Source organism: Staurois parvus, unplaced genomic scaffold, assembly GCF_062004578.1.
Source record: "Staurois parvus isolate SC_StPar_1 unplaced genomic scaffold, SC_StPar_1.0 ptg000004l, whole genome shotgun sequence".
Classification (NCBI taxonomy): Eukaryota; Metazoa; Chordata; class Amphibia; order Anura; family Ranidae; genus Staurois; species Staurois parvus.
Genome location: NW_028317800.1, coordinates 3,245,353 through 3,268,315, shown reverse-complemented (window position 1 = coordinate 3,268,315; position 22,963 = coordinate 3,245,353). Strand labels below are relative to the sequence as shown.

The following is a 22,963-nucleotide window of genomic DNA, read 5'->3' as shown; positions in this document are numbered from 1 at the left end:
AGCATGTCTTTGGAGTGTGGGAGGAAACCGGAGTACCCGGAGGAAAACCACGCAGTCACAGGGAGAACATGCAAACTCCAGGCAGGTGGTGGCATGGCTGGGCTTCGACCCAACGAACCAGGAACTGCCAGGCCAACGTGCTACCCATATAGCCACTGTGCTGCCCGAATATTTATAATCTAAGAAAAGAAGCCTACAGCACCTGGTATTCCCAGGCGTTGACCAATCCAAGTACTAACCAGGCCTAACCCTGCTCAGCTTTTGAGATCAGATGAGATCAGGAGCATTCAGGGTAGTGTGGCCGTAGGCTACATCTTCTCCATTGTACAGTTGTGCAATACAACCAGACTAAAAGCAGTGAAGAGACATTACATAATTACTCGGTGTACTATCAAGACACTTCTGGGCAATTATGATGAAATCCCTTTATTATGGCCATCAAACATTGAGCTATAATAGAAACATCTTACATTTAATAGAAATAAAAAATTATATTTGATTTCAAGCATTAATAAACTCTAAACAACCTCCTAAACTGGTGTATTCAGGTAAGAAGACCCTGTTTTCTGTTAACCGTAAAAGGGTAAACCTCATAATTAAAAAAGAAAAAGCCTACAGCACCTGCTAATCCAAGGAAGGCAACCCATCCAAGTATTAACCAGGCCCAACCCTGCAAAGCTTCCGAGGTCAAATCAGATCGGGCGCATTCGGGTTGGTGTGGCCGTAGGCACCTTCTTCTCCATTTCACAGTTGTGCAATTCAACCTGGCCAAGAGCAGTGAAAAGACATAGTGGAATTACATAACTGCTCGGTGCACTATCATAAAAACTTCTAGCCAATTATGATGAAATCCCTTCTTTATGTCCGTCACACATTTAGCTGGAATATTAACATCTTACATTTACCATACATTAAAAAGGGGCATTTGTATCCACGCCTTAAACTACTCTTAAAAATTCCGAAACTGGTGCTTTCAGGAAAGAAGGCCCAGTTGTCGGTCCTCTGTAAGAGGGTATACCTTCATTATTTATTTATTTCAGGTACTTATATAGCGCCGTCAATTTACGCAGCGCTTTATATTGTACATTCACATCAGTCCCTAACCCTCAAGGGACGTACAATCTAAAGTTCCTAACTCACATTCAAATATACACATACTAGGGACAATTTAGACAGGAGCCAATTAACCTACCAGCATGTCTTTGGAGTGTGGGAGGAAACCGGAGTACCCGGAGGAAAACCACGCAGTCACAGGGAGAACATGCAAACTCCAGGCAGGTGGTGGCATGGCTGGGCTTCGACCCAACGAACCTAGTACTGCCAGGCCAACGTGCTAACCATTTAGCCACTGTGCTGCCCGAATATTTATAATCTAAGAAAAGAAGCCTACAGCACCTGGTATTCCCAGGCGTTGACCAATCCAAGTACTAACCAGGCCTAACCCTGCTCAGCTTTTGAGATCAGATGAGATCAGGAGCATTCAGGGTAGTGTGGCCGTAGGCTACATCTTCTCCATTGTACAGTTGTGCAATACAACCAGACTAAAAGCAGGGAAGAGACATTACATAATTACTCGGTGTACTATCAAAGACACTTCTGGGCAATTATGATGAAATCCCTTTATTATGGCCATCAAACATTGAGCTATAATAGAAACATCTTACATTTAATAGAAATAAAAAATGATATTTGATTTCAAGCATTAATAAACTCTAAACAACCTCCTAAACTGGTGTATTCAGGTAAGAAGACCCTGTTTTCTGTCAACCGTAAAAGGGTAAACCTCATAATTAAAAAAGAAAAAGCCTACAGCACCTGCTAATCCAAGGAAGGCAACCCATCCAAGTATTAACCAGGCCCAACCCTGCAAAGCTTCCGAGGTCAAATCAGATCGGGCGCATTCGGGTTGGTGTGGCCGTAGGCACCTTCTTCTCCATTTCACACTTGTGCAATTCAACCTGGCCAAGAGCAGTGAAAAGACATAGTGGAATTACATAACTGCTCGGTGCACTATCATAAAAACTTCTAGGCAATTATGATGAAATCCCTTCTTTATGTCCGTCACACATTTAGCTGGAATATTAACATCTTACATTTACCATACATTAAAAAGGGGCATTTGTATCCACGCCTTAAACTACTCTTAAAAATTCAGAAACTGGTGCTTTCAGGAAAGAAGGCCCAGTTGTCGGTCCTCTGTAAGAGGGTATACCTTCATTATTTATTTATTTCAGGTACTTATATAGCGCCGTCAATTTACGCAGCGCTTTATATTGTACATTCACATCAGTCCCTAACCCTCAAGGGACGTACAATCTAAAGTTCCTAACTCACATTCATATATACACATACTAGGGACAATTTAGACAGGAGCCAATTAACCTACCAGCATGTCTTTGGAGTGTGGGAGGAAACCGGAGTACCCGGAGGAAAACCACGCAGTCACAGGGAGAACATGCAAACTCCAGGCAGGTGGTGGCATGGCTGGGCTTCGACCCAACGAACCAGGAACTGCCAGGCCAACGTGCTACCCATATAGCCACTGTGCTGCCCGAATATTTATAATCTAAGAAAAGAAGCCTACAGCACCTGGTATTCCCAGGCGTTGACCAATCCAAGTACTAACCAGGCCTAACCCTGCTCAGCTTTTGAGATCAGATGAGATCAGGAGCATTCAGGGTAGTGTGGCCGTAGGCTACATCTTCTCCATTGTACAGTTGTGCAATACAACCAGACTAAAAGCAGTGAAGAGACATTACATAATTACTCGGTGTACTATCAAAGACACTTCTGGGCAATTATGATGAAATCCCTTTATTATGGCCATCAAACATTGAGCTATAATAGAAACATCTTACATTTAATAGAAATAAAAAATGATATTTGATTTCAAGCATTAATAAACTCTAAACAACCTCCTAAACTGGTGTATTCAGGTAAGAAGACCCTGTTTTCTGTCAACCGTAAAAGGGTAAACCTCATAATTAAAAAAGAAAAAGCCTACAGCACCTGCTAATCCAAGGAAGGCAACCCATCCAAGTATTAACCAGGCCCAAACCTGCAAAGCTTCCGAGGTCAAATCAGATCGGGCGCATTCGGGTTGGTGTGGCCGTAGGCACCTTCTTCTCCATTTCACAGTTGTGCAATTCAACCTGGCCAAGAGCAGTGAAAAGACATAGTGGAATTACATAACTGCTCGGTGCACTATCATAAAAACTTCTAGGCAATTATGATGAAATCCCTTCTTTATGTCCGTCACACATTTAGCTGGAATATTAACATCTTACATTTACCATACATTAAAAAGGGGCATTTGTATCCACGCCTTAAACTACTCTTAAAAATTCCGAAACTGGTGCTTTCAGGACAGAAGGCCCAGTTGTCGGTCCTCTGTAAGAGGGTATACCTTCATTATTTATTTATTTCAGGTACTTATATAGCGCCGTCAATTTACGCAGCGCTTTATATTGTACATTCACATCAGTCCCTAACCCTCAAGGGACGTACAATCTAAAGTTCCTAACTCACATTCATATATACACATACTAGGGACAATTTAGACAGGAGCCAATTAACCTACCAGCATGTCTTTGGAGTGTGGGAGGAAACCGGAGTACCCGGAGGAAAACCACGCAGTCACAGGGAGAACATGCAAACTCCAGGCAGGTGGTGGCATGGCTGGGCTTCGACCCAACGAACCAGGAACTGCCAGGCCAACGTGCTACCCATATAGCCACTGTGCTGCCCGAATATTTATAATCTAAGAAAAGAAGCCTACAGCACCTGGTATTCCCAGGCGTTGACCAATCCAAGTACTAACCAGGCCTAACCCTGCTCAGCTTTTGAGATCAGATGAGATCAGGAGCATTCAGGGTAGTGTGGCCGTAGGCTACATCTTCTCCATTGTACAGTTGTGCAATACAACCAGACTAAAAGCAGGGAAGAGACATTACATAATTACTCGGTGTACTATCAAAGACACTTCTGGGCAATTATGATGAAATCCCTTTATTATGGCCATCAAACATTGAGCTATAATAGAAACATCTTACATTTAATAGAAATAAAAAATGATATTTGATTTCAAGCATTAATAAACTCTAAACAACCTCCTAAACTGGTGTATTCAGGTAAGAAGACCCTGTTTTCTGTCAACCGTAAAAGGGTAAACCTCATAATTAAAAAAGAAAAAGCCTACAGCACCTGCTAATCCAAGGAAGGCAACCCATCCAAGTATTAACCAGGCCCAACCCTGCAAAGCTTCCGAGGTCAAATCAGATCGGGCGCATTCGGGTTGGTGTGGCCGTAGGCACCTTCTTCTCCATTTCACAGTTGTGCAATTCAACCTGGCCAAGAGCAGTGAAAAGACATAGTGGAATTACATAACTGCTCGGTGCACTATCATAAAAACTTCTAGGCAATTATGATGAAATCCCTTCTTTATGTCCGTCACACATTTAAATGGAATATTAACATCTTACATTTACCATACATTAAAAAGGGGCATTTGTATCCACGCCTTAAACTACTCTTAAAAATTCCGAAACTGGTGCTTTCAGGACAGAAGGCCCAGTTGTCGGTCCTCTGTAAGAGGGTATACCTTCATTATTTATTTATTTCAGGTACTTATATAGCGCCGTCAATTTACGCAGCGCTTTATATTGTACATTCACATCAGTCCCTAACCCTCAAGGGACGTACAATCTAAAGTTCCTAACTCACATTCATATATACACATACTAGGGACAATTTAGACAGGAGCCAATTAACCTACCAGCATGTCTTTGGAGTGTGGGAGGAAACCGGAGTACCCGGAGGAAAACCACGCAGTCACAGGGAGAACATGCAAACTCCAGGCAGGTGGTGGCATGGCTGGGCTTCGACCCAACGAACCAGGAACTGCCAGGCCAACGTGCTACCCATATAGCCACTGTGCTGCCCGAATATTTATAATCTAAGAAAAGAAGCCTACAGCACCTGGTATTCCCAGGCGTTGACCAATCCAAGTACTAACCAGGCCTAACCCTGCTCAGCTTTTGAGATCAGGAGCATTCAGGGTAGGGTGGCCGTAGGCTACATCTTCTCCATTGTACAGTTGTGCAACACAACCAGACTAAAAGCAGAGAAGAGACATTACATAATTACTCGGTGTACTATCAAAGACACTTCTGGGCAATTATGATGAAATCCCTTTATTATGGCCATCACACATTGAGCTATAATAGAAACATCTTACATTTAATAGAAATAAAAAATATTTGATTTCAAGGATTAATAAACTCTAAACAACCTCCTAAACTGGTGTATTCAGGTAAGAAGACCCTGTTTTCTGTCAAACGTAAAAGGGTAAACCTCATAATTAAAAAAGAAAAAGCCTACAGCACCTGCTAATCCAAGGAAGGCAACCCATCCAAGTATTAACCAGGCCCAACCCTGCAAAGCTTCCGAGGTCAAATCAAATCGGGCGCATTCGGGGTGGTGTGGCCGTAGGCACCTTCTTCTCCATTTCACACTTGTGCAATTCAACCTGGCCAAGAGCAGTGAAAAGACATAGTGGAATTACATAACTGCTCGGTGCACTATCATAAAAACTTCTAGGCAATTATGATGAAATCCCTTCTTTATGTCCGTCACACATTTAGCTGGAATATTAACATCTTACATTTACCATACATTAAAAAGGGGCATTTGTATCCATGCCTTAAACTACTCTTAAAAATTCCAAAACTGGTGCTTTCAGGACAGAAGGCCCAGTTGTCGGTCCTCTGTAAGAGGGTATACCTTCATTATTTATTTATTTCAGGTACTTATATAACGCCGTCAATTTACGCAGCGCTTTATATTGTACATTCACATCAGTCCCTAACCCTCAAGGGACGTACAATCTAAAGTTCCTAACTCACATTCATATATACACATACTAGGGACAATTTAGACAGGAGCCAATTAACATACCAGCATGTCTTTGGAGTGTGGGAGGAAACCGGAGTACCCGGAGGAAAACCACGCAGTCACAGGGAGAACATGCAAACTCCAGGCAGGTGGTGGCATGGCTGGGCTTCGACCCAACGAACCAGGAACTGCAAGGCCAACGTGCTACCCATATAGCCACTGTGCTGCCCGAATATTTTTAATCTAAGAAAAGAAGCCTACAGCACCTGGTATTCCCAGGCGTTGACCAATCCAAGTACTAACCAGGCCTAACCCTGCTCAGCTTTTGAGATCAGATGAGATCAGGAGCATTCAGGGTAGTGAGGCCGTAGGCTACATCTTCTCCATTGTACAGTTGTGCAATACAACCAGACTAAAAGCAGGGAAGAGACATTACATAATTACTCGGTGTACTATCAAAGACACTTCTGGGCAATTATGATGAAATCCCTTTATTATGGCCATCAAACATTGAGCTATAATAGAAACATCTTACATTTAATAGAAATAAAAAATGATATTTGATTTCAAGCATTAATAAACTCTAAACAACCTCCTAAACTGGTGTATTCAGGTAAGAAGACCCTGTTTTCTGTCAACCGTAAAAGGGTAAACCTCATAATTAAAAAAGAAAAAGCCTACAGCACCTGCTAATCCAAGGAAGGCAACCCATCCAAGTATTAACCAGGCCCAACCCTGCAAAGCTTCCGAGGTCAAATCAGATCGGGCGCATTCGGGGTGGTGTGGCCGTAGGCATCTTCTTCTCCATTTCACACTTGTGCGATTCAACCTGGCCAAGAGCAGTGAAAAGACATAGTGGAATTACATAACTGCTCGGTGCACTATCATAAAAACTTCTAGGCAATTATGATGAAATCCCTTCCTTATGTCCGTCACACATTTAGCTGGAATATTAACATCTTACATTTACCATACATTAAAAAGGGGCATTTGTATCCACGCCTTAAACTACTCTTAAAAATTCCGAAACTGGTGCTTTCAGGAAAGAAGGCCCAGTTGTCGGTCCTCTGTAAGAGGGTATACCTTCATTATTTATTTATTTCAGGTACTTATATAGCGCCGTCAATTTACGCAGCGCTTTATATTGTACATTCACATCAGTCCCTAACCCTCAAGGGACGTACAATCTAAAGTTCCTAACTCACATTCAAATATACACATACTAGGGACAATTTAGACAGGAGCCAATTAACCTACCAGCATGTCTTTGGAGTGTGGGAGGAAACCGGAGTACCCGGAGGAAAACCACGCAGTCACAGGGAGGACATGCAAACTCCAGGCAGGTGGTGGCATGGCTGGGCTTCGACCCAACGAACCTAGTACTGCCAGGCCAACGTGCTAACCATTTAGCCACTGTGCTGCCTGAATATTTATAATCTAAGAAAAGAAGCCTACAGCACCTGGTATTCCCAGGCGTTGACCAATCCAAGTACTAACCAGGCCTAACCCTGCTCAGCTTTTGAGATCAGATGAGATCAGGAGCATTCAGGGTAGTGTGGCCGTAGGCTACATCTTCTCCATTGTACAGTTGTGCAATACAACCAGACTAAAAGCAGGGAAGAGACATTACATAATTACTCGGTGTACTATCAAAGACACTTCTGGGCAATTATGATGAAATCCCTTTATTATGGCCATCAAACATTGAGCTATAATAAAAAAATCTTACATTTAATAGAAATAAAAAATGATATTTGATTTCAAGCATTAATAAACTCTAAACAACCTCCTAAACTGGTGTATTCAGGTAAGAAGACCCTGTTTTCTGTCAACCGTAAAAGGGTAAACCTCATAATTAAAAAAGAAAAAGCCTACAGCACCTGCTAATCCAAGGAAGGCAACCCATCCAAGTATTAACCAGGCCCAACCCTGCAAAGCTTCCGAGGTCAAATCAGATCGGGCGCATTCGGGGTGGTGTGGCCGTAGGCACCTTCTTCTCCATTTCACAGTTGTGCAATTCAACCTGGCCAAGAGCAGTGAAAAGACATAGTGGAATTACATAACTGCTCGGTGCACTATCATAAAAACTTCTAGGCAATTATGATGAAATCCCTTCTTTATGTCCGTCACACATTTAGCTGGAATATTAACATCTTACATTTACCATACATTAAAAAGGGGCATTTGTATCCACGCCTTAAACTACTCTTAAAAATTCCGAAACTGGTGCTTTCAGGAAAGAAGGCCCAGTTGTCGGTCCTCTGTAAGAGGGTATACCTTCATTATTTATTTATTTCAGGTACTTATATAACGCCGTCAATTTACGCAGCGCTTTATATTGTACATTCACATCAGTCTCTAACCCTCAAGGGACGTACAATCTAAAGTTCCTAACTCACATTCATATATACACATACTAGGGACAATTTAGACAGGAGCCAATTAACCTACCAGCATGTCTTTGGAGTGTGGGAGGAAACCGGAGTACCCGGAGGAAAACCACGCAGTCACAGGGAGAACATGCAAACTCCAGGCAGGTGGTGGCATGGCTGGGCTGTGACCCAACGAACCAGGAACTGCCAGGCCAACGTGCTACCCATATAGCCACTGTGCTGCCCGAATATTTATAATCTAAGAAAAGAAGCCTACAGCACCTGGTATTCCCAGGCGTTGACCAATCCAAGTACTAACCAGGCCTAACCCTGCTCAGCTTTTGAGATCAGATGAGATCAGGAGCATTCAGGGTAGTGTGGCCGTAGGCTACATCTTCTCCATTGTACAGATGTGCAATACAACCAGACTAAAAGCAGTGAAGAGACATTACATAATTACTCGGTGTACTATCAAAGACACTTCTGGGCAATTATGATGAAATCCCTTTATTATGGCCATCAAACATTGAGCTATAATAGAAACATCTTACATTTAATATAAATAAAAAATTATATTTGATTTCAAGGATTAATAAACTCTAAACAACCTCCTAAACTGGTGTATTCAGGTAAGAAGACCCTGTTTTCTGTCAACCGTAAAAGGGTAAACCTCATAATTAAAAAAGAAAAAGCCTACAGCACCTGCTAATCCAAGGAAGGCAACCCATCCAAGTATTAACCAGGCCCAACCCTGCAAAGCTTCCGAGGTCAAATCAGATCGGGCGCATTCGGGGTGGTGTGGCCGTAGGCACCTTCTTCTCCATTTCACACTTGTGCAATTCAACCTGGCCAAGAGCAGTTTAAAGCTCGGTGCACTATCATAAAAACTTCTAGGCAATTATGATGAAATCCCTTCTTTATGTCCGTCACACATTTAGCTGGAATATTAACATCTTACATTTACCATACATTAAAAAGGGGCATTTGTATCCACGCCTTAAACTACTCTTAAAAATTCCAAAACTGGTGCTTTCAGGAAAGAAGGCCCAGTTGTCGGTCCTCTGTAAGAGGGTATACCTTCATTATTTATTTATTTCAGGTACTTATATAACGCCGTCAATTTACGCAGCGCTTTATATTGTACATTCACATCAGTCTCTAACCCTCAAGGGACGTACAATCTAAAGTTCCTAACTCACATTCATATATACACATACTAGGGACAATTTAGACAGGAGCCAATTAACCTACCAGCATGTCTTTGGAGTGTGGGAGGAAACCGGAGTACCCGGAGGAAAACCACGCAGTCACAGGGAGAACATGCAAACTCCAGGCAGGTGGTGGCATGGCTGGGCTTCGACCCAACGAACCTAGTACTGCCAGGCCAACGTGCTAACCATTTAGCCACTGTGCTGCCCGAATATTTATAATCTAAGAAAAGAAGCCTACAGCACCTGGTATTCCCAGGCGTTGACCAATCCAAGTACTAACCAGGCCTAACCCTGCTCAGCTTTTGAGATCAGATGAGATCAGGAGCATTCAGGGTAGTGTGGCTGTAGGCTACATCTTCTCCATTGTACAGTTGTGCAATACAACCAGACTAAAAGCAGTGAAGAGACATTACATAATTACTCGGTGTACTATCAAAGACACTTCTGGGCAATTATGATGAAATCCCTTTATTATGGCCATCAAACATTGAGCTATAATAGAAACATCTTACATTTAATAGAAATAAAAAATGATATTTGATTTCAAGCATTAATAAACTCTAAACAACCTCCTAAACTGGTGAATTCAGGTAAGAAGACCCTGTTTTCTGTCAACCGTAAAAGGGTAAACCTCATAATTAAAAAAGAAAAAGCCTACAGCACCTGCTAATCCAAGGAAGGCAACCCATCCAAGTATTAACCAGGCCCAACCCTGCAAAGCTTCCGAGGTCAAATCAGATCGGGCGCATTCGGGGTGGTGTGGCCGTAGGCACCTTCTTCTCCATTTCACACTTGTGCAATTCAACCTGGCCAAGAGCAGTGAAAAGACATAGTGGAATTACATAACTGCTCGGTGCACTATCATAAAAACTTCTAGGCAATTATGATGAAATCCCTTCTTTATGTCCGTCACACATTTAGCTGGAATATTAACATCTTACATTTACCATACATTAAAAAGGGGCATTTGTATCCATGCCTTAAACTACTCTTAAAAATTCCGAAACTGGTGCTTTCAGGAAAGAAGGCCCAGTTGTCGGTCCTCTGTAAGAGGGTATACCTTCATTATTTATTTATTTCAGGTACTTATATAGCGCCGTCAATTTACGCAGCGCTTTATATTGTACATTCACATCAGTCCCTAACCCTCAAGGGACGTACAATCTAAAGTTCCTAACTCACATTCAAATATACACATACTAGGGACAATTTAGACAGGAGCCAATTAACCTACCAGCATGTCTTTGGAGTGTGGGAGGAAACCGGAGTACCCGGAGGAAAACCACGCAGTCACAGGGAGAACATGCAAACTCCAGGCAGGTGGTGGCATGGCTGGGCTTCGACCCAACGAACCAGAAACTGCCAGGCCAACGTGCTACCCATATAGCCACTGTGCTGCCCGAATATTTATAATCTAAGAAAAGAAGCCTACAGCACCTGGTATTCCCAGGCGTTGACCAATCCAAGTACTAACCAGGCCTAACCCTGCTCAGCTTTTGAGATCAGATGAGATCAGGAGCATTCAGGGTAGTGTGGCCGTAGGCTACATCTTCTCCATTGTACAGTTGTGCAATACAACCAGACTAAAAGCAGTGAAGAGACATTACATAATTACTCGGTGTACTATCAAGACACTTCTGGGCAATTATGATGAAATCCCTTTATTATGGCCATCAAACATTGAGCTATAATAGAAACATCTTACATTTAATAGAAATAAAAAATTATATTTGATTTCAAGCATTAATAAACTCTAAACAACCTCCTAAACTGGTGTATTCAGGTAAGAAGACCCTGTTTTCTGTCAAACGTAAAAGGGTAAACCTCATAATTAAAAAAGAAAAAGCCTACAGCACCTGCTAATCCAAGGAAGGCAACCCATCCAAGTATTAACCAGGCCCAACCCTGCAAAGCTTCCGAGGTCAAATCAAATCGGGCGCATTTGGGGTGGTGTGGCCGTAGGCACCTTCTTCTCCATTTCACACTTGTGCAATACAACCTGGCCAAGAGCAGTGAAAAGACATAGTGGAATTACATAACTGCTCGATGCACTATCATAAAAACTTCTAGGCAATTATGATGAAATCCCTTCTTTATGTCCGTCACACATTTAGCTGTAATATTAACATCTTACATTTACCATACATTAAAAAGGGGCATTTGTATCCACGCCTTAAACTACTCTTAAAAATTCCGAAACTGGTGCTTTCAGGACAGAAGGCCCAGTTGTCGGTCCTCTGTAAGAGGGTATACCTTCATTATTTATTTATTTCAGGTACTTATATAACGCCGTCAATTTACGCAGCGCTTTATATTGTACATTCACATCAGTCCCTAACCCTCAAGGGACGTACAATCTAAAGTTCCTAACTCACATTCAAATATACACATACTAGGGACAATTTAGACAGGAGCCAATTAACCTACCAGCATGTCTTTGGAGTGTGGGAGGAAACCGGAGTACCCGGAGGAAAACCACGCAGTCACAGGGAGAACATGCAAACTCCAGGCAGGTGGTGGCATGGCTGGGCTTCGACCCAACGAACCAGGAACTGCCAGGCCAACGTGCTACCCATATAGCCACTGTGCTGCCCGAATATTTATAATCTAAGAAAAGAAGCCTACAGCACCTGGTATTCCCAGGCGTTGACCAATCCAAGTACTAACCAGGCCTAACCCTGCTCAGCTTTTGAGATCAGATGAGATCAGGAGCATTCAGGGTAGTGTGGCCGTAGGCTACATCTTCTCCATTGTACAGTTGTGCAATACAACCAGACTAAAAGCAGGGAAGAGACATTACATAATTACTCGGTGTACTATCAAAGACACTTCTGGGCAATTATGATGAAATCCTTTTATTATGGCCATCAAACATTGAGCTATAATAGAAACATCTTACATTTAATAGAAATAAAAAATGATATTTGATTTCATGGATTAATAAACTCTAAACAACCTACTAAACTGGTGTATTCAGGTAAGAAGACCCTGTTTTCTGTCAACCGTAAAAGGGTAAACCTCATAATTAAAAAAGAAAAAGCCTACAGCACCTGCTAATCCAAGGAAGGCAACCCATCCAAGTATTAACCAGGCCCAACCCTGCAAAGCTTCCGAGGTCAAATCAGATCGGGCGCATTCGGGTTGGTGTGGCCGTAGGCACCTTCTTCTCCATTTCACACTTGTGCAATTCAACCTGGCCAAGAGCAGTGAAAAGACATAGTGGAATTACATAACTGCTCGGTGCACTATCATAAAAACTTCTAGGCAATTATGATGAAATCCCTTCTTTATGTCCGTCACACATTTAGCTGGAATATTAACATCTTACATTTACCATACATTAAAAAGGGGCATTTGTATCCACGCCTTAAACTACTCTTAAAAATTCCGAAACTGGTGCTTTCAGGACAGAAGGCCCAGTTGTCGGTCCTCTGTAAGAGGGTATACCTTCATTATTTATTTATTTCAGGTACTTATATAGCGCCGTCAATTTACGCAGCGCTTTATATTGTACATTCACATCAGTCCCTAACCCTCAAGGGACGTACAATCTAAAGTTCCTAACTCACATTCATATATACACATACTAGGGACAATTTAGACAGGAGCCAATTAACCTACCAGCATGTCTTTGGAGTGTGGGAGGAAACCGGAGTACCCGGAGGAAAACCACGCAGTCACAGGGAGAACATGCAAACTCCAGGCAGGTGGTGGCATGGCTGGGCTTCGACCCAACGAACCAGGAACTGCCAGGCCAACGTGCTACCCATATAGCCACTGTGCTGCCCGAATATTTATAATCTAAGAAAAGAAGCCTACAGCACCTGGTATTCCCAGGCGTTGACCAATCCAAGTACTAACCAGGCCTAACCCTGCTCAGCTTTTGAGATCAGATGAGATCAGGAGCATTCAGGGTAGTGTGGCCGTAGGCTACATCTTCTCCATTGTACAGTTGTGCAATACAACCAGACTAAAAGCAGTGAAGAGACATTACATAATTACTCGGTGTACTATCAAGACACTTCTGGGCAATTATGATGAAATCCCTTTATTATGGCCATCAAACATTGAGCTATAATAGAAACATCTTACATTTAATAGAAATAAAAAATTATATTTGATTTCAAGCATTAATAAACTCTAAACAACCTCCTAAACTGGTGTATTCAGGTAAGAAGACCCTGTTTTCTGTCAAACGTAAAAGGGTAAACCTCATAATTAAAAAAGAAAAAGCCTACAGCACCTGCTAATCCAAGGAAGGCAACCCATCCAAGTATTAACCAGGCCCAACCCTGCAAAGCTTCCGAGGTCAAATCAGATCGGGCGCATTTGGGGTGGTGTGGCCGTAGGCACCTTCTTCTCCATTTCACACTTGTGCAATTCAACCTGGCCAAGAGCAGTGAAAAGACATAGTGGAATTACATAACTGCTCGGTGCACTATCATAAAAACTTCTAGGCAATTATGATGAAATCCCTTCTTTATGTCCGTCACACATTTAGCTGGAATATTAACATCTTACATTTACCATACATTAAAAAGGGGCATTTGTATCCACGCCTTAAACTACTCTTAAAAATTCCGAAACTGGTGCTTTCAGGACAGAAGGCCCAGTTGTCGGTCCTCTGTAAGAGGGTATACCTTCATTATTTATTTATTTCAGGTACTTATATAGCGCCGTCAATTTACGCAGCGCTTTATATTGTACATTCACATCAGTCCCTAACCCTCAAGGGACGTACAATCTAAAGTTCCTAACTCACATTCATATATACACATACTAGGGACAATTTAGACAGGAGCCAATTAACCTACCAGCATGTCTTTGGAGTGTGGGAGGAAACCGGAGTACCCGGAGGAAAACCACGCAGTCACAGGGAGAACATGCAAACTCCAGGCAGGTGGTGGCATGGCTGGGCTTCGACCCAACGAACCAGGAACTGCCAGGCCAACGTGCTACCCATATAGCCACTGTGCTGCCCGAATATTTATAATCTAAGAAAAGAAGCCTACAGCACCTGGTATTCCCAGGCGTTGACCAATCCAAGTACTAACCAGGCCTAACCCTGCTCAGCTTTTGAGATCAGATGAGATCAGGAGCATTCAGGGTAGTGTGGCCGTAGGCTACATCTTCTCCATTGTACAGTTGTGCAATACAACCAGACTAAAAGCAGTGAAGAGACATTACATAATTACTCGGTGTACTATCAAGACACTTCTGGGCAATTATGATGAAATCCCTTTATTATGGCCATCAAACATTGAGCTATAATAGAAACATCTTACATTTAATAGAAATAAAAAATTATATTTGATTTCAAGCATTAATAAACTCTAAACAACCTCCTAAACTGGTGTATTCAGGTAAGAAGACCCTGTTTTCTGTCAAACGTAAAAGGGTAAACCTCATAATTAAAAAAGAAAAAGCCTACAGCACCTGCTAATCCAAGGAAGGCAACCCATCCAAGTATTAACCAGGCCCAACCCTGCAAAGCTTCCGAGGTCAAATCAGATCGGGCGCATTTGGGGTGGTGTGGCCGTAGGCACCTTCTTCTCCATTTCACACTTGTGCAATTCAACCTGGCCAAGAGCAGTGAAAAGACATAGTGGAATTACATAACTGCTCGGTGCACTATCATAAAAACTTCTAGGCAATTATGATGAAATCCCTTCTTTATGTCCGTCACACATTTAGCTGGAATATTAACATCTTACATTTACCATACATTAAAAAGGGGCATTTGTATCCACACCTTAAACTACTCTTAAAAATTCCGAAACTGGTGCTTTCAGGACAGAAGGCCCAGTTGTCGGTCCTCTGTAAGAGGGTATACCTTCATTATTTATTTATTTCAGGTACTTATATAGCGCCGTCAATTTACGCAGCGCTTTATATTGTACATTCACATCAGTCCCTAACCCTCAAGGGACGTACAATCTAAAGTTCCTAACTCACATTCATATATACACATACTAGGGACAATTTAGACAGGAGCCAATTAACCTACCAGCATGTCTTTGGAGTGTGGGAGGAAACCGGAGTACCCGGAGGAAAACCACGCAGTCACAGGGAGAACATGCAAACTCCAGGCAGGTGGTGGCATGGCTGGGCTTCGACCCAACGAACCAGGAACTGCCAGGCCAACGTGCTACCCATATAGCCACTGTGCTGCCCGAATATTTATAATCTAAGAAAAGAAGCCTACAGCACCTGGTATTCCCAGGCGTTGACCAATCCAAGTACTAACCAGGCCTAACCCTGCTCAGCTTTTGAGATCAGATGAGATCAGGAGCATTCAGGGTAGTGTGGCCGTAGGCTACATCTTCTCCATTGTACAGTTGTGCAATACAACCAGACTAAAAGCAGGGAAGAGACATTACATAATTACTCGGTGTACTATCAAAGACACTTCTGGGCAATTATGATAAAATCCCTTTATTATGGCCATCAAACATTGAGCTATAATAGAAACATCTTACATTTAATATAAATAAAAAATGATATTTGATTTCAAGGATTAATAAACTCTAAACAACCTCCTAAACTGGTGTATTCAGGTAAGAAGACCCTGTTTTCTGTCAACCGTAAAAGGGTAAACCTCATAATTAAAAAAAAAAAAAGCCTACAGCACCTGCTAATCCAAGGAAGGCAACCCATCCAAGTATTAACCAGGCCCAACCCTGCAAAGCTTCCGAGGTCAAATCAGATCGGGCGCATTCGGGGTGGTGTGGCCGTAGGCACCTTCTTCTCCATTTCACACTTGTGCAATTCAACCTGGCCAAGAGCAGTGAAAAGACATAGTGGAATTACATAACTGCTCGGTGCACTATCATAAAAACTTCTAGGCAATTATGATGAAATCCCTTCTTTATGTCCGTCACACATTTAGCTGGAATATTAACATCTTACATTTACCATACATTAAAAAGGGGCATTTGTATCCACACCTTAAACTACTCTTAAAAATTCCGAAACTGGTGCTTTCAGGACAGAAGGCCCAGTTGTCGGTCCTCTGTAAGAGGGTATACCTTCATTATTTATTTATTTCAGGTACTTATATAGCGCCGTCAATTTACGCAGCGCTTTATATTGTACATTCACATCAGTCCCTAACCCTCAAGGGACGTACAATCTAAAGTTCCTAACTCACATTCATATATACACATACTAGGGACAATTTAGACAGGAGCCAATTAACCTACCAGCATGTCTTTGGAGTGTGGGAGGAAACCGGAGTACCCGGAGGTAAACCACGCAGTCACAGGGAGAACATGCAAACTCCAGGCAGGTGGTGGCATGGCTGGGCTTCGACCCAACGAACCAGGAACTGCCAGGCCAACGTGCTACCCATATAGCCACTGTGCTGCCCGAATATTTATAATCTAAGAAAAGAAGCCTACAGCACCTGGTATTCCCAGGCGTTGACCAATCCAAGTACTAACCAGGCCTAACCCTGCTCAGCTTTTGAGATCAGATGAGATCAGGAGCATTCAGGGTAGTGTGGCCGTAGGCTACATCTTCTCCATTGTACAGTTGTGCAATACAACCAGACTAAAAGCAGGGAAGAGACATTACATAATTACTCGGTGTACTATCAAAGACACTTCTGGGCAATTATGATAAAATCCCTTTATTATGGCCATCAAACATTGAGCTATAATAGAAACATCTTACATTTAATATAAATAAAAAATGATATTTGATTTCAAGGATTAATAAACTCTAAACAACCTCCTAAACTGGTGTATTCAGGTAAGAAGACCCTGTTTTCTGTCAACCGTAAAAGGGTAAACCTCATAATTAAAAAAAAAAAAAGCCTACAGCACCTGCTAATCCAAGGAAGGCAACCCATCCAAGTATTAACCAGGCCCAACCCTGCAAAGCTTCCGAGGTCAAATCAGATCGGGCGCATTCGGGGTGGTGTGGCTGTAGGCAACTTCTTCTCCATTTCACACTTGTGCAATTCAACCTGGCCAAGAGCAGTGAAAAGACATAGTGGAATTACATAACTGCTCGGTGCACTATCATAAAAACTTCTAGGCAATTATGATGAAATCCCTTCTTTATGTCCGTCACACATTTAGCTGGAATATTAACATCTTACATTTACCATACATTAAAAAGGGGCATTTGTATCCACGCCTTAAACTACTCTTAAAAATTCCGAAACTGGTGCTTTCAGGAAAGAAGGCCCAGTTGTCGGTCCTCTGTAAGAGGGTATACCTTCATTATTTATTTATTTCAGGTACTTATATAGCGCCGTCAATTTACGCAGCGCTTTATATTGTACATTCACATCAGTCCCTAACCCTCAAGGGACGTACAATCTAAAGTTCCTAACTCACATTCATATATACACATACTAGGGACAATTTAGACAGGAGCCAATTAACCTACCAGCATGTCTTTGGAGTGTGGGAGGAAACCGGAGTACCCGGAGGAAAACCACGCAGTCACAGGGAGAACATGCAAACTCCAGGCAGGTGGTGGCATGGCTGGGCTTCGACCCAACGAACCTAGTACTGCCAGGCCAACGTGCTAACCATTTAGCCACTGTGCTGCCCGAATATTTATAATCTAAGAAAAGAAGCCTACAGCACCTGGTATTCCCAGGCGTTGACCAATCCAAGTACTAACCAGGCCTAACCCTGCTCAGCTTTTGAGATCAGATGAGATCAGGAGCATTCAGGGTAGTGTGGCCGTAGGCTACATCTTCTCCATTGTACAGTTGTGCAATACAACCAGACTAAAAGCAGGGAAGAGACATTACATAATTACTCAGTGTACTATCAAAGACACTTCTGGGCAATTATGATGAAATCCCTTTATTATGGCCATCAAACATTGAGCTATAATAGAAACATCTTACATTTAATAGAAATAAAAAATGATATTTGATTTCATGGATTAATAAACTCTAAACAACCTCCTAAACTGGTGTATTCAGGTAAGAAGACCCTGTTTTCTGTCAACCGTAAAAGGGTAAACCTCATAATTAAAAAAGAAAAAGCCTACAGCACCTGCTAATCCAAGGAAGGCAACCCATCCAAGTATTAACCAGGCCCAACCCTGCAAAGCTTCCGAGGTCAAATCAGATCGGGCGCATTCGGGTTGGTGTGGCCGTAGGCACCTTCTTCTCCATTTCACAGTTGTGCAATTCAACCTGGCCAAGAGCAGTGAAAAGACATAGTGGAATTACATAACTGCTCGGTGCACTATCATAAAAACTTCTAGGCAATTATGATGAAATCCCTTCTTTATGTCCGTCACACATTTAGCTGGAATATTAACATCTTACATTTACCATACATTAAAAAGGGGCATTTGTATCCACACCTTAAACTACTCTTAAAAATTCCGAAACTGGTGCTTTCAGGACAGAAGGCCCAGTTGTCGGTCCTCTGTAAGAGGGTATACCTTCATTATTTATTTATTTCAGGTACTTATATAGCGCGGTCAATTTACGCAGCGCTTTATATTGTACATTCACATCAGTCCCTAACCCTCAAGGGACGTACAATCTAAAGTTCCTAACTCACATTCATATATACACATACTAGGGACAATTTAGACAGGAGCCAATTAACCTACCAGCATGTCTTTGGAGTGTGGGAGGAAACCGGAGTACCCGGAGGAAAACCACGCAGTCACAGGGAGAACATGCAAACTCCAGGCAGGTGGTGGCATGGCTGGGCTTCGACCCAACGAACCTAGTACTGCCAGGCCAACCAGCTAACCATTTAGCCACTGTGCTGCCCGAATATTTATAATCTAAGAAAAGAAGCCTACAGCACCTGGTATTCCCAGTCGTTGACCAATCCAAGTACTAACCAGGCCTGACCCTGCTCAGCTTTTGAGATCAGATGAGATCAGGAGCATTCAGGGTAGTGTGGTCGTAGGCTACATCTTCTCCATTGTACAGTTGTGCAATACAACCAGACTAAAAGCAGTGAAGAGACATTACATAATTACTCGGTGTACTATCAAGACACTTCTGGGCAATTATGATGAAATCCCTTTATTATGGCCATCAAACATTGAGCTATAATAGAAACATCTTACATTTAATAGAAATAAAAAATTATATTTGATTTCAAGCATTAATAAACTCTAAACAACCTCCTAAACTGGTGTATTCAGGTAAGAAGACCCTGTTTTCTGTCAACCGTAAAAGGGTAAACCTCATAATTAAAAAAAAAAAAAGCCTACAGCACCTGCTAATCCAAGGAAGGCAACCCATCCAAGTATCAACCAGGCTCAACCCTGCAAAGCTTCCGAGGTCAAATCAGATCGGGCGCATTCGGGGTGGTGTGGCCGTAGGCACCTTCTTCTCCATTTCACACTTGTGCAATTAAACCTGGCCAAGAGCAGTGAAAAGACATAGTGGAATTACATAACTGCTCGGTGCACTATCATAAAAACTTCTAGGCAATTATGATGAAATCCCTTCTTTATGTCCGTCACACATTTAGCTGGAATATTAACATCTTACATTTACCATACATTAAAAAGGGGCATTTGTATCCACGCCTTAAACTACTCTTAAAAATTCCGAAACTGGTGCTTTCAGGAAAGAAGGCCCAGTTGTCGGTCCTCTGTAAGAGGGTATACCTTCATTATTTATTTATTTCAGGTACTTATATAGCGCCGTCAATTTACGCAGCGCTTTATATTGTACATTCACATCAGTCCCTAACCCTCAAGGGACGTACAATCTAAAGTTCCTAACTCACATTCATATATACACATACTAGGGACAATTTAGACAGGAGCCAATTAACCTACCAGCATGTCTTTGGAGTGTGGGAGGAAACCGGAGTACCCGGAGGAAAACCACGCAGTCACAGGGAGAACATGCAAACTCCAGGCAGGTGGTGGCATGGCTGGGCTTCGACCCAACGAACCTAGTACTGCCAGGCCAACGTGCTAACCATTTAGCCACTGTGCTGCCCGAATATTTATAATCTAAGAAAAGAAGCCTACAGCACCTGGTATTCCCAGGCGTTGACCAATCCAAGTACTAACCAGGCCTAACCCTGCTCAGCTTTTGAGATCAGATGAGATCAGGAGCATTCAGGGTAGTGTGGCCGTAGGCTACATCTTCTCCATTGTACAGTTGTGCAATACAACCAGACTAAAAGCAGGGAAGAGACATTACATAATTACTCGGTGTACTATCAAAGACACTTCTGGGCAATTATGATGAAATCCCTTTATTATGGCCATCAAACATTGAGCTATAATAGAAACATCTTACATTTAATAGAAATAAAAAATGATATTTGATTTCATGGATTAATAAGCTCTAAACAACCTCCTAAACTGGTGTATTCAGGTAAGAAGACCCTGTTTTCTGTCAACCGTAAAAGGGTAAACCTCATAATTAAAAAAGAAAAAGCCTACAGCACCTGCTAATCCAAGGAAGGCAACCCATCCAAGTATTAACCAGGCCCAACCCTGCAAAGCTTCCGAGGTCAAATCAGATCGGGCGCATTCGGGTTGGTGTGGCCGTAGGCACCTTCTTCTCCATTTCACAGTTGTGCAATTCAACCTGGCCAAGAGCAGTGAAAAGACATAGTGGAATTACATAACTGCTCGGTGCACTATCATAAAAACTTCTAGGCAATTATGATGAAATCCCTTCTTTATGTCCGTCACACATTTAGCTGGAATATTAACATCTTACATTTACCATACATTAAAAGGGGCATTTGTATACACGCCTTAAACTACTCTTCAAAATTCCGAAACTGGTGCTTTCAGGAAAGAAGGCCCAGTTGTCGGTCCTCTGTAAGAGGGTATACCTTCATTATTTATTTATTTCAGGTACTTATATAGCGCCGTCAATTTACGCAGCGCTTTATATTGTACATTCACATCAGTCCCTAACCCTCAAGGGACGTACAATCTAAAGTTCCTAACTCACATTCATATATACACATACTAGGGACAATTTAGACAGGCGCCAATTAACCTACCAGCATGTCTTTTGAGTGTGGGAGGAAACAGGAGTACCCGGAGGAAAACCACGCAGTCACAGGGAGAACATGCAAACTCCAGGCAGGTGGTGGCATGGCTGGGCTTCGAACCAACGAACCTAGTACTGCCAGGCCAACGTGCTAACCATTTAGCCACTGTGCTGCCCGAATATTTATAATCTAAGAAAAGAAGCCTACAGCACCTGGTATTCCCAGGCGTTGACCAATCCAAGTACTAACCAGGCCTAACCCTGCTCAGCTTTTGAGATCAGATGAGATCAGGAGCATTCAGGGTAGTGTGGCCGTAGGCTACATCTTCTCCATTGTACAGTTGTGCAATACAACCAGACTAAAAGCAGGGAAGAGACATTACATAATTACTCGGTGTACTATCAAAGACACTTCTGGGCAATTATGATAAAATCCCTTTATTATGGCCATCAAACATTGAGCTATAATAGAAACATCTTACATTTAATATAAATAAAAAATGATATTTGATTTCAAGGATTAATAAACTCTAAACAACCTCCTAAACTGGTGTATTCAGGTAAGAAGACCCTGTTTTCTGTCAACCGTAAAAGGGTAAACCTCATAATTAAAAAAGAAAAAGCCTACAGCACCTGCTAATCCAAGGAAGGCAACCCATCCAAGTATTAACCAGGCCCAACCCTGCAAAGCTTCCGAGGTCAAATCAGATCGGGCGCATTCGGGTTGGTGTGGCCGTAGGCACCTTCTTCTCCATTTCACACTTGTGCAATTCAACCTGGCCAAGAGCAGTGAAAAGACATAGTGGAATTACATAACTGCTCGGTGCACTATCATAAAAACTTCTAGGCAATTATGATGAAATCCCTTCTTTATGTCCGTCACACATTTAGCTGGAATATTAACATCTTACATTTACCATACATTAAAAAGGGGCATTTGTATCCACGCCTTAAACTACTCTTAAAAATTCCGAAACTGGTGCTTTCAGGAAAGAAGGCCCAGTTGTCGGTCCTCTGTAAGAGGGTATACCTTCATTATTTATTTATTTCAGGTACTTATATAGCGCCGTCAATTTACGCAGCGCTTTATATTGTACATTCACATCAGTCCCTAACCCTCAAGGGACGTACAATCTAAAGTTCCTAACTCACATTCATATATACACATACTAGGGACAATTTAGACAGGAGCCAATTAACCTACCAGCATGTCTTTTGAGTGTGGGAGGAAACAGGAGTACCCGGAGGAAAACCACGCAGTCACAGGGAGAACATGTAAACTCCAGGCAGGTGGTGGCATGGCTGGGCTTCGAACCAACGAACCTAGTACTGCCAGGCCAACGTGCTAACCATTTAGCCACTGTGCTGCCCGAATATTTATAATCTAAGAAAAGAAGCCTACAGCACCTGGTATTCCCAGGCGTTGACCAATCCAAGTACTAACCAGGCCTAACCCTGCTCAGCTTTTGAGATCAGATGAGATCAGGAGCATTCAGGGTAGTGTGGCCGTAGGCTACATC

General features: G+C 42.3%; 19 pseudogenes; all 19 read right to left on the bottom strand.

Annotated features, from left to right (window-relative positions):
* Positions 1–190: 190 nt before the first annotated feature.
* On the bottom strand, positions 191–309 carry LOC149474463 (5S ribosomal RNA; annotated as a pseudogene).
* A 1,074-nt stretch (positions 310–1,383) lies between these two features.
* Positions 1,384–1,502, bottom strand: LOC149474462 (5S ribosomal RNA; annotated as a pseudogene).
* Positions 1,503–2,577: 1,075 nt separating this feature from the next.
* LOC149474461 (5S ribosomal RNA) lies at positions 2,578–2,696 on the bottom strand (annotated as a pseudogene).
* Positions 2,697–3,771: 1,075 nt separating this feature from the next.
* On the bottom strand, positions 3,772–3,890 carry LOC149474460 (5S ribosomal RNA; annotated as a pseudogene).
* Positions 3,891–6,146: 2,256 nt separating this feature from the next.
* Positions 6,147–6,265, bottom strand: LOC149474459 (5S ribosomal RNA; annotated as a pseudogene).
* A 1,075-nt stretch (positions 6,266–7,340) lies between these two features.
* LOC149474458 (5S ribosomal RNA) lies at positions 7,341–7,459 on the bottom strand (annotated as a pseudogene).
* Positions 7,460–8,534: 1,075 nt separating this feature from the next.
* On the bottom strand, positions 8,535–8,653 carry LOC149474457 (5S ribosomal RNA; annotated as a pseudogene).
* Positions 8,654–9,706: 1,053 nt separating this feature from the next.
* On the bottom strand, positions 9,707–9,825 carry LOC149474456 (5S ribosomal RNA; annotated as a pseudogene).
* A 1,075-nt stretch (positions 9,826–10,900) lies between these two features.
* On the bottom strand, positions 10,901–11,019 carry LOC149474455 (5S ribosomal RNA; annotated as a pseudogene).
* A 1,074-nt stretch (positions 11,020–12,093) lies between these two features.
* Positions 12,094–12,212, bottom strand: LOC149474454 (5S ribosomal RNA; annotated as a pseudogene).
* A 1,075-nt stretch (positions 12,213–13,287) lies between these two features.
* LOC149474453 (5S ribosomal RNA) lies at positions 13,288–13,406 on the bottom strand (annotated as a pseudogene).
* A 1,074-nt stretch (positions 13,407–14,480) lies between these two features.
* LOC149474452 (5S ribosomal RNA) lies at positions 14,481–14,599 on the bottom strand (annotated as a pseudogene).
* A 1,074-nt stretch (positions 14,600–15,673) lies between these two features.
* LOC149474451 (5S ribosomal RNA) lies at positions 15,674–15,792 on the bottom strand (annotated as a pseudogene).
* A 1,076-nt stretch (positions 15,793–16,868) lies between these two features.
* LOC149474450 (5S ribosomal RNA) lies at positions 16,869–16,987 on the bottom strand (annotated as a pseudogene).
* Positions 16,988–18,063: 1,076 nt separating this feature from the next.
* LOC149474449 (5S ribosomal RNA) lies at positions 18,064–18,182 on the bottom strand (annotated as a pseudogene).
* A 1,075-nt stretch (positions 18,183–19,257) lies between these two features.
* LOC149474448 (5S ribosomal RNA) lies at positions 19,258–19,376 on the bottom strand (annotated as a pseudogene).
* Positions 19,377–20,451: 1,075 nt separating this feature from the next.
* Positions 20,452–20,570, bottom strand: LOC149474447 (5S ribosomal RNA; annotated as a pseudogene).
* A 1,074-nt stretch (positions 20,571–21,644) lies between these two features.
* Positions 21,645–21,763, bottom strand: LOC149474446 (5S ribosomal RNA; annotated as a pseudogene).
* Positions 21,764–22,838: 1,075 nt separating this feature from the next.
* LOC149474445 (5S ribosomal RNA) lies at positions 22,839–22,957 on the bottom strand (annotated as a pseudogene).
* Between the last annotated feature and the right edge of the window lie 6 nt (positions 22,958–22,963).